The following is an 11,808-nucleotide window of genomic DNA, read 5'->3' on the forward strand; positions in this document are numbered from 1 at the left end:
ATCTAAAGTTTATTGCAGGAAAAGCATTCATTTAATGAAGCAACAGCATTAAAGCGAGACAGTAAGGGGTCCAGAGAAGGCAGGTATAAGCTCCAATTGTTCCCCCTCTGGAAGGGGGCCATACCAGACACGCTTTCTTGCTCAGATCACAGATGTACCACAGAACACCTCAGAACTAGGAAGCCCAAAATGAAGTTTCCATCAGGGCTTCTTATATCCTGCTGCTCATGTAGGCATATTTTTTGCTGTGTTACCAGCCCCAACATCAGAGTTCTCCAGGGGTCTCACCGAGACAAAGTACAAATCATCAATCTCACTGTTGTCAATAAGCAATGCTGAACAAGTGCAAATAAAAATAAACGCTGCTGACAAGCTGGTACAAACCATCCTGAAACCCCTCGGACCCACAGTTACAAAATAACACTATCAATCAGTTCGTTTAATGCCTTGACCAGCAGTGCTGTGCAGGAACAGCTCTTACTTCAGTAAATCAGTTCATGCCAATTCCAGGCCTGCTGGAATTAACCCTCACAACACACCATGATATGTATAAACCATCCTTTATTCAACCATTCCAGAATTGATGGTGTATTAGTCAGGGTTCTCCAGAGAAACAAAATCATTAAGCAATGTATATATGTGTCTATATACATATATCGAAATGTACACATATGTATAATACATGTATACATAAATATCTGTAAATGTGTGCATTCATCGAGAGAAAGTGAGAGAGAAAGAGAGAGAGACAGACAGACAGACAGACAGAGATTGAATGGATAATATATGAGGAATTGGCTCACATAATTATAGAGTCTAAGAAGTCCCATGATCTGTCATCAGCAAACTGAAGACCCAAGAAAGTTGGTGGTGTAATTATCCCAAGTTTGAAGGCCTGAGAACCCAGGGAACCAATGGTGTGAACCCCAGTCCAAGGGAAGGAGAAGATGAGGTGAGACATCCCGGTTCAACCAGTGAGGCAAAAAAAAAAAAGGGGGGGGATAAATTCCTCTTTCTTTCACATTTTGTTCTGTTCAGTACCTCAATGGATTGGATGATCCCCACCCACATTGGGGAGAGCAACCTACTTTGCTGAGTCCACATATTCAAATGCTAATCTCATCTAGAAACACCCTCACAGACATACCCAGAAGTAATATTTAATCTGGGCACCCCATAGCCCAGTCAAGTTGACACATGAAATTAACTATCACAATGGGCACGTAGATTATTTCTTTTTTCCCCCACTGCTACTATAAACAGTGAACATCCTTATACATTTATGCCTTTATGTATTTATACTTTTATTTCTGTAGCACACATCCCTCAAACAAGGATGTTACCAAATCACTTTCCTTTGCCCATCTTGGCCTGTCTTTTGTTGTATTCTTTCCCCCTGTGTTTTAGGAGAATGGAAACTCCCTGTGCAGCGATGCTGTGCTCTAGAATTTTTCTGTGCTCATTACAGATCTCCCGAGGTACCTTCCTTAGCTTTCTGCACCTGCTGTGATACCCCAGTTTTCTCTGACTTTCTGTGTCTTGATTCTCTTACCCTTTCTTCATGCCTTAGGGAATGTGGTTCTTTCTCTCTGAGGTCAGGGCTCTCAACCTCTCTGCACAATGGAAGGGATCATTTCTCTAAGGTAATTCTATTATTTTGAAAAAAGACTGTTTCCTAATAAATAGAACATACACCCAGAGGCATAAGACTTAAAGAAACAATACAAATCTCATACTTTGTGTGTTATTTAGCTGTGTTAACAGATGAACTTCAAATCTCACTGGCTTAACATAAGAAAAGTTCGCTTCTCCTCTGATAAAGTCCACATGGCAGCAAAGTAGGGGGCTCTCCTCCATGCTGTCACTCCAGGATCCAGTTTCCTTCTATTTTGTGCCTGTCTCCTGTAGTACCTTGCAGTCCTTTCTATTCAGCTAGCAGATGGGGAGAAAGTATAGCAGACTACACAGGGTTTTGTTATGGTCAGGCCTGAATGTGGCATATAGCACATTATTGTGGTTTTAAAATATATCCACATTTTTTTTTATATTTCTTCCTTTAAGAGGTGGAACTTAATTCCCTTTCCCTTGAGTATAGGCTGGACTTAGTAATTCATTTTCAACAAATAGAATCCAGCAGAAGTGATGGCATGTCACTTCCAAGATTCAGTTATAGAAAGACTGCAGCACCCATCTCAGGTGCTTGTCACTCTCTCTCTTGGATCACTCACTTTGGGGGAAGCCATGTCTTGAGCAGTACTATGGAGAAACCCATGCGGCAAGGAACTGAAGCCCTCTGCCAACAGTCCTGGGTGTGATCTTGAATGTAGACCCTGCCCTTAAGCCTCAGCCAAGTCTTCAGAGGTCCTGGCCAATAGATTGACTAGAACTTCATGGGAGATACCAAGCTAGAACCACCCAGGTAAGCCAATCCTGTAACTGTGAGATACTAATGGTTTGTTGTTTTAAACTGCTAGATTTTGGGATAATTTGTTACACAACAATGCCCATTTCCACCTGCATTTCACTGGCCGGAGCTCAATCACATGGTCACACCTAACTGTGAGAGGTTGGGAAATGCAGCCTAGTTGTGTGCCCAGGAGGAAAGGGAAATGGATTTGGTGAATAGCTGACTACTGTCTGCTATGCCATGGAACTTCTGAGATTCCTCTCCCACTTGACAGAAACAATATGCAATTTTATCCTGAGACATGATAGGAGCCAAAGGTCTCCCTTTTGACTATTTGCCACCTATTGTATGTGCACTACAGTAATAGCCTTGGATATCTAGAAAGAAGTAGGAATACTGAATCCAAGTTGACATTTTATTTTATTTTTAAATTATAATAGCAATAATACTAATTGTTTTGTTGATGGTTTTTCTTAAAGCTTCTACCAAATAGTTTACAAAAAACAGTATTATGTATGATCTCAGTGTTTCAGGGTAAATAGGTATTCCCACGCAATGCAAAAAACAATTTCTCTGGACATGTGAGAGTCACACAAAGTGAACAGGTGGGGAGGAGCCAGTTGAGAAGTATCTGGTCTGTTCCAGTTGAGGCTGGACAACCCTTGAGCTCTGGGGAGCCCCACTCGACTTGTTGGTTCCCCTACCCAGGAAAACCAAGCTGACCAGCTTCTCACTGAGGAGGGAGCCTCTATGGTGCTCGACGTGGTCAGGTCATTCTCTGTGCCTGAACTTTCCCCCCTTCATGGATAGAAAATCTTTGTCTGCTGGGAAGACATCTTCCTCCTGGCTCATGGCCTTGTCGATTTCACAGCCACCTCTCCAGGAACAAATTTTCATTTCAGTGTATCACAATTGCGTCAAGTGATGGCATCCGCTGGGTCATGCATCCTTTTGGGTACCTGCTTCTTTCTCCCTTTCGTCTGCCAGGCTCTGGGCTGAGTGTCTCAGCTAGAGGCTGTGGTTAAGAGTGCAATTCCCGGGGTTCAAACCATGATCCTCCTGCCACTTCCTACTGTGTGATTTCAGGTTAGTCACCTGACCACTCAACCTTAGTTTCTTCATCTGTAAAATGGGGCTACACTACTACCTAGCTGAGTCATGCATTTCAAGCATTTAGGGCAATACATGACAGAGAGAGAGAGAGCTGTAAATATTATATGTAGGAATTGAAGAGAGACAGAATCCCTGCCCTTGTGGAGCTTACAGCTTAGTGGGGAACGACAGACATTGAATACATAGTTATAGATGTAACGAGAGATAAAAAGGGGTAGAATTCAATGACTGGGGAGGTCATCTAATAAGATGACCCTTTCTTCAGATGAAGAAACTGAAGCTCAGGAAAATTACCTTTCTCTAGGTCACGCCCTTAGCTCAGTGGTGGAGCTGGGATCCCACCTGATTTGTCTCACTCCAAGCCCTTGTACTCAGGGCCTCACTTTGACTTTCACAAGCCCCACGCACTTTGCCTTCATGGGACCCTTCCTCCATAAAAATTAAAAAAAAAAAAAAAATGTTAATGGTATTTTTACAACTACATTGAGATAAAGACAAATATAATCAGGCTGGGTTATATGCATTTTTTCCTTCTGATTTTAAAAGAAATTAAAACACTTCCATGGGCTTCTAAAAGTATCATGGGCCCTAGGCACTGTGCGTACTGGGACTAATGGGTAAGTCCATGCTACTTATGATAAGTATGATAACATTCTGGCCCTCCAGGGAGTTTTCAGTCCAGCAAGAGAGATCTAAACACAAAACAATTTTAGTAATGATAATTCTAGTTTAATGTATTGAGTGCTTGCTTATTTCATTTAATTCTCTCAATAACCTAAGAATAAGTAAATATTATTTTCCCTTGTCAGGCAAGGAAACTGAGACCCAGAGCGTTTACATCACTTGCCCACAGTGCCGAACCTGTCAGGGGCAGGGGCAGGATTCAGCCCCAGGTCTACGTGCCTCACACGCCTCCCAATTTTAGCATGGAAGGCAGACTGAAATCACTGCTACAGCAGAGGCATGAGCACCGTTCTCCGGCTTAGTGACCCCTTCTGACAGAGCAGGGTGAGGGCCTGGGTGCACTGAGCTGGCGGGGGGCTTCACCTGTGAATGTCATCCCTCTGCTCAGTGCCCAGGTGTCCCCAATGCTAGGAACGTCTCTTTCTTTTCTTCCCTCTGCCTGGCTTCCCTCCTCTCCCCCGCACCCCAGTCACCCCACTCACCCCAACTTGGCTAGGCTTAGCATGACTGAAAGAGGTAAGGAACCACCATCCGAGCTGTGACTATGACCACAACAGATCTGAGATGTTGGGGACAGTGCACACTGGAATGATCTCCTGGGCATGATGGGGATGGACAGTGGGAGTGCCGCCCCTCGGAGGCTTGTGGGGGCCAGTAATGGTCATCCAAGTAGAAGAGAACAGTGCTGTCAAAAGCATCAAAATTGCAACAAGTTTAGTTAAAAGAGCTCAGCGTGCTTTATTTGTGATTCTGCAATCAGGCCACACTTCATTCCATCGAGTAGAATAAGTGTTCCTGTGGGTCGAGCAGTGAAGGTTGGCTTTATAGACAGAAAAAGGGCTGAAGAAAGCAGAGACAGAGAACAAAAAGCAGCCTGGTCATTCCCAAGTCAACTTTCCTTGTAAGGTGGAAACAGGGAGACAGAACAATAGAAAAATAAGTGATTGGTTAACATCAGCTTACTTCAGGTTAAGGATTGAAACGGAGGGAACTTCGTTGTCATGCCGACTGAAGCTTGAAACTGGCCTGTTTGGGAAACCGGCTCTCTCTCTCCTGATCTTTCGGAAGTTCAGATAACAATTTAGTTCAGTTTGGTGTCTTGGAACCTCAGCATGAGTGACTCCGTTTTGATTTTTAGTTGGGACCTAGTGCAAGAGCTTAGCTCAAAACAATGGCCTCCTGTAATTTTTATTTAACAATGCCAATGACATAAATGTCTAGTTTACGAAAGCACTTCCTCAAATGCATTTTGCTGGGTTTGACCATAACCCTGATGAGACTGGTAGAAGATATATGTCATTGTATGATTTAGCCCTTTCTTAAAACCTTGTGGCCTTTCCTGGTGTGGCATTCGGGGCCATCCTCCCAGCCCCTCTCGTCCTATGCTCCAGCCAGACTGAACCACTGGTGCTTCTTCTAGGACTATTCCAACATTTTTACCTTGGCTCTACCCTGGGATGCCCAGGATTATGTGGACTCGCCCAAGGACATACAATTAGCACGTAATGGAGTTGAGATTCAAAAGATTCAGATTTGTTTCACCTGAGAGCACGTGAGAGAGAATTCCCTTGGGGGATCAGTGCTGTCCTATCCGTTCGTGTGAATAGTGAGCGTTGCTTATCAATCCAGGTGGTGGGATGTCCCCCGTCACCTGGTGAATGTCTTTGTCTCATTGAAGACTCAATTTAGGCATCACTGTATTTTCAGTGGGTTTCTTAGGTCTGAAGCTCATTTAACAATGAGCAAGGGGGTTGCAGAGTAAGGATGTTGAGGCTTTTCTTTGGGAATAAGTGGTCACACCCAAAGACAAAGAAATGGTTTGGAGGCTTTGTGTTGGGAGAGAAAAAGGCATGCTCATTACTGCTGCCTGAATCCCCACCATTAGTGGTGCCTCTGGGCTTAAAGGATGATGTACCAGTATGGATCCAGGAAGTGATAACGCCTTAAGCCCTGCCACTCATTCACATCTTTGGTGTGACTTATTTTGATGAAATTCAGTGAACTGTGAGCTCCTGCTCACACAGTGGAGTATTTTTGAGCTAGAAAGCTCCACAACTCTCCTCCCTAGAGATTGCAGGAAGCTGAGACCCAGACTGTGAAAAGAGTGACCAATGGCCCTAGAGGACAATGTTCCTGTCCATCCACCCTTTGCTGTGCCAGCCTCCTCACCCCTGTGCTGGGTGCAGTGGGGACTGGCCCTTGAGGGGCTCACCGGTGAGCAAGTGATTGAAAATTGTTCTCTCTCTCTCTCTCTATATATATATATATGGCTACACATATTTTTATTGTTGGGTTTTTAAAAGTGGACCACCAACTTGTGCATGACTGACGTTGATGTCATAAAACAAAAACTATATATATGTGTATCTATAGCTATATCTACATCTAGTTCTACATCTATCTAGAAAGATATTCATTAAGATATTAATTAACAGGGCCGGCCCGTGGCTCACGCGGGAGAGTGCGGTGCTGATAACACCAAGGCCCCGGGTTCGGATCCCATATATGGATGGCCGGTTCGCTCACTGGCTGAGTGTGGTGCTGACAACACCAAGTCAAGGGTTAAGATCCCCTTACCTGTCATCTTAAAAAAAAAAAAGATATTAATTAACAGTAGTTCTCTCTGGTGGTAGGATTATAACAGTTTGAGTCACATGTTTCTGTACTTTCCAAATTTTCTGCAATTCCATGCATTAGTTACATGATCCGAAAAACAAGTCCACAGGGCATCCTTTTATAGATGGCTACGATTCCCAGTCTAGGGGATGCTCTTTGGGTCACAGAGGAGGCCCTTTCTTGCTTTTCCTGTCCACTTCCCATCCTTTGGGGACCTTTCTAGGAAGAGCTTTAAATGGGCTTCTGTCTTCTCTAACCAATGTCTTTGCTGCCCTCTGGTGGTCATTTGGAACCTCAGAAAGTCTAATGTCCAATCCCCTTTCTTGGGGCTTCTACCTAAGGTTTGTTCTCAGAAGCCTCATTTCTTACAACTGGTTTTGTTTATTTTGTCTTCCTGAAATTGAGAAGCCTTTTAAACTTAATGAGGTGGCTCCAGTGTAAGCCTCTTTAAAGCTCTTGTCAGCCCCCATATCACAGCCAGAGAGGACCTGAGAGTGCTTGTTAGAAGAGACCTGGGGTGTGCCCACCTGCTGGTTTCTCACAGTTAGTGAAGGAGCAGTGTTCGGTTTTGTTCAGCATCATTACTGCTAAAGCCACCAGCACACCTGCCAAAATGCAAAAGCATGGTGTTTCTCACTCAGAGGAGACTGGCTGCTCTGTACTCCCACAGAGTCACATCAAGTCATGGCTGATGCTGGGGCCCTCAACCTCAGACACTATGAGATGGTGTGGCTTTAAGCAAATCACACTACCTCTCTGTTCCTTCATCCGCAACATGGAAATTGCAACCACGACTGCCTGGATTTAAACTCCAGCTCTATCTACTACTTATTAGCTGTTAACCTTGGGCACATTACGTAACATCTCTGTGCCTTGATTTTCTCACATGATTAGTTCTCAATAAATGTTTACAGTATTATTATTGTCACTTTTACTAGTTACCAAAGCATGTTAGTTAAATGTCATTCTAATAATGCCTATAGTTAAGAGTAAGGGATTTATTGTTTGATAAGCCTTTTATGTACTAGGAACCATTCTAAGTATATTTATTTAATACTCATTGCAATCCTTCAAGGATCATTATCTTCATTTTACAATTGAGGAAACTAAGATTCAGAGAGGTTAAGTAACTTTCCCAAGATCACACAGCTGGGAAATATGGAGCCAGAGTTTGATTCTGTTGGTTTGGCTCAGGAGCCTCCGTTCTTTTCCATCCATTTGGTTGACTGCTACCTCCAAAAGTTAGGTTTGTTTTTACTAATATTTTTTTCTGGAATACTTCATCCTCCACGCCTATTTGGTTATAAGTTAGGGAAATGCCAGTTGCTGTAAAAGATAAACCCCAAATCTCTATGGCTCTACACAACAGAACTTTATTTCTCATGTAGGCAGTAATTCATGAGGACATTCCTATTTGGTGGGCAGGTCTTCCATGTGATGATTCAGGGACCCAGGCTCCTTTCATCTTGTGGTTGTGTTTTCCTCTGGGACCTTGGGGTTCTCTGCATTTAGCTAGTGAGTAAGCAAAGAACATGAGCCAGACCTGACTGTGTTGCTTCTCAACTGTCCAGGTTCTATTAAAGTTCAGTCATATGGTCACACACAGCTGGAAGGAAGGTTGGGAAATGTAGTTTTGCTCTGTGTCCAGGAGGCAGAGGAAACAGGACCTGAGAGCCAGGCTCTGCCACCGCTGGCTTGTCTTTCATGGCTTTGATGTCTTGGTTTAAGTTTTAGTTCTTCTGGGAAGAAATCCTGACTCCTCAGGTCTGGATCGGGCGCTCTTCCTCTGTGCTTCCTGTCTTGTGGCATTTGTTGCATGGAATCACAATCATTCACTCATCTGTCTCCCCCATTAGACCATGGACTCTAGGTCAGTCTCTTCCCCAGAGCCTGGCACAAGTAGGTGCTCCATGATTGCTAAATGGATGATGTCTGGAGTGGTTGAAGGGGCCCAGGAAGTGGTTGACAGTGGTCTTGGGGGCTCCCCCAGGGTGTGTGCTCCGCCTCCCCTGCAGTCAGCAAGTTTTAGAACTGTGGGACTGCTCGTCCGGGAACAGGGCTGGAAAGCCCTCTGAGGTTGAGGTTGGGACCTCTATTCTTTAAGAGTGGAACTGAGACACTGTGTGCGGTCACAGGTTGTCTGTGTGCCTCTGCACCTGGTCCCCAAGGAGGACCCCACACAGACGTCTCCTCCTTCAGTCTGTTCTGGGCCCGTGTACCCAATAGAGCCTGGCTTTGAACTTAGGAAACAAACCACCACCACAATGATAAATCACATTTTTTTGTTTACAATTTCTGTCTTGTTTCTTCCCAAAATCTTTGCAATAGCTTGCAAACTGAACAGGATAAGAGAAAGAAACTTGAATAAAAGAGAAAAATCAGTTAATATTAGATCATTGAAAATCTGATGGCTCCAGGAATAACAAAATAAGTGTTTGTTTGTTTGGTTTTCCCTTACAAGCCAAGTCTTTATTTTGGGACAATTTCTTGGGTTAAGTGATCTCTTTTTTGTTCTTCTTTCCCCACCTCACTGTCCCTGGGTGGCTGGTATTTGTGAGTCTTGGACGGTAGCTAAGATTAGGATTGGGGAGGGGTCTGGGGTCAGCTCCTGGCCATTCTTTCTGGGGTTCCAATCACCCCTTCAGACCCAACCCCTCAAGCTCATCCAGTTGCTCCTTTTCCCTGGCTACAAATCCCCTTCCACAGCTGACATTAAGAGGAAGATAGTGCCCATGAACAGAACAACAGCACAATGGCCCTTATATGCCACAACTGCCCTTCCATGAGAAACCTAATTTAACAAGACTAGGAATGGTCCAGCTTGCTGGGGGTGGGCGGGGGCAAGAAATCCCAGACTGGTGCCTCTTGGCTGGTGCCCTTGCCAAGTCACCTCATGGTTCTGAGCCTCCACTTTCTCACCTATGAAATGAAGTCATAGAACCCAGGTATCCTGGGTGGATATGAGAGTCCAGTGACACAAAATGCCCTCAGGGGGACAACATATTATGTCAAGGGCACTTTAATAAGGGCAAGTATATCAGGCTACTGCTCTCATTACCAGCTGGCCAGGGTGGGGATGAGGAGACAAGGAGCCTAGGGGAGGTCAGGAAAAGAGGGATGGTACCTGCAGGGTCACTAGGCTTGGAGCCCATTGTGGAGAGGAGGCCAGAGCACATCTCATGATGCCTCCAGGGAGGCTGAGTTTAGGGGGGATGAGGATCAAAGTTTTTCTGCTAGCTTCTCCCTTCGTTACAGCAGAGTGTAGATTCCAGGGACTCTCCAGGCCACCTGTGGGATGGGGGACTGGGGATCTTGTCTCTGGCCCAGGCTCCAGGAGGCAGTGAGAGCAGGAGGCAGCTTGGGGCTTGGGCTGAAGTATGCCCAGGCTGTGCCACAGAGAATCTGCAGGAGGAGGGAAGAGTCTGTAAGCCCAGGAGTCTTTGACCTCAGCAAGATTTGTATTCCAGAAGCTTCTCTGGCCCATACAGCCGAATTCTGTACTGATGCATAAAAGGGAAGAAGAGAAGAAAGCTTGTTAGGTTCCAAAGGAGTTGGAGAAGGGTTTTCCCCCAAACTCTCCCTTCACACACTCAGCAATTAATAAAGATGCTGAGAAAGTGCTGGGAGTTGGGCTGCGAGTCGGGGGGTGGGGCAGGCGCTAAGGAGGGCACTTTTCTTCTCCTCGGGCATTTATCACCAGGCAGACAAGCCCACGACCCCTGTACCCACAGGCTTCCTGCTTTGTCACCTGCGAGGCTGCCAAGACCTGTTTGAAATCAACTTCTCTACCCTGTGGTATAAGGCATCACCACACAAAAACAGAAATATTTACCAAGTGGAAAAAAATCCCCAGTAATCTTATCACCCCTTCACATCAACTGTTTTCATTTTTCTGGGCTTCCTTCCATCCAGTCTTCATGGTTTGATCATAGGTGAACTACGCTTATGGTATTAACTTTTGTTCCTTTCTTAATATGATGTGATGTTGCGCAAGTTGCGGTTTCCTCATCTGTAAAACGGGGTCCTTCTAACACCCACCTCACAGAGTGGTGTGAGCCTCAAATGAGACTGTGCCTGTAAAGTGCTTGGCTAGGGCCCAGCACATAGTAGGTGTTCAATAAATGGTAGCTGAGATTATTATTTCTGGAAGCTTCTCTCTGATCTTCATTGTAAGTTCTGCACTATTAGAAATTTTCATCTCTTTATATATAAATACACATACACATACACACATACACACTGTGATAAAGAAAGTTGGAACTATTTAAAAGAAATCAGGTCACAGAGAGATATCTTATATAAGTATCTTTTAAAGATTCACATAAGCAGGTGCACATGTACCCCCTCCTTCCACAACTAGGGGACCCAGTCCATGTCCACATGTTCATTTTGACCTCAGAGGATTTTGCTGGGGGGCGGGCATGGTGGTCTCATTACAATTGATGCCTTCTCTTGCCTGAGTGATGGTCGCAGGCCATGCTGATGTCACCTATCTTCACAGATGGGGAGATTCCACCACCCCATCTCCCCATTTCTGTGATACCTAAAGTGTTCCTGGGAAACTCAGCTCAGTTGCCCACTCACTATGTGTCCTGGGAGAAGTGGCCTGTAGACCTTGGCATGCATAAGTCAAAGTGCTGGGCCCTTGCTCTATCACACTGCAGAGAGGGGCAGTGTGGGGAATTACTCATTGGTGTGTCTCCGCATAGTTGCAAGGCTAAGCTGCTGGGGGCTGTTTTAGAGCGTGGCTTTGGTGAGCCTCAGTAAACTGGCCAGTGAAATGAAATCTGCAAAAATGACTGGTCATGGAGTTAAGTTATTCTTGGCTCTGGAGAGGGAATTAGTGAGGTTGTTGGACATTCACCCCCAAGACTTGTCACACGATGTGATACCTCTTTGCCTCTCGCACTCCAAGAAGGGGCCCTCATAGGGACGTGAGCAGTTTGGCCCAGGGATTCATCAATCCAATTCAGCAAGCAAACACCAGG

Source organism: Cynocephalus volans, chromosome 3 (assembly GCF_027409185.1).
Source record: "Cynocephalus volans isolate mCynVol1 chromosome 3, mCynVol1.pri, whole genome shotgun sequence".
Taxonomy (NCBI): domain Eukaryota; kingdom Metazoa; phylum Chordata; class Mammalia; order Dermoptera; family Cynocephalidae; genus Cynocephalus; species Cynocephalus volans.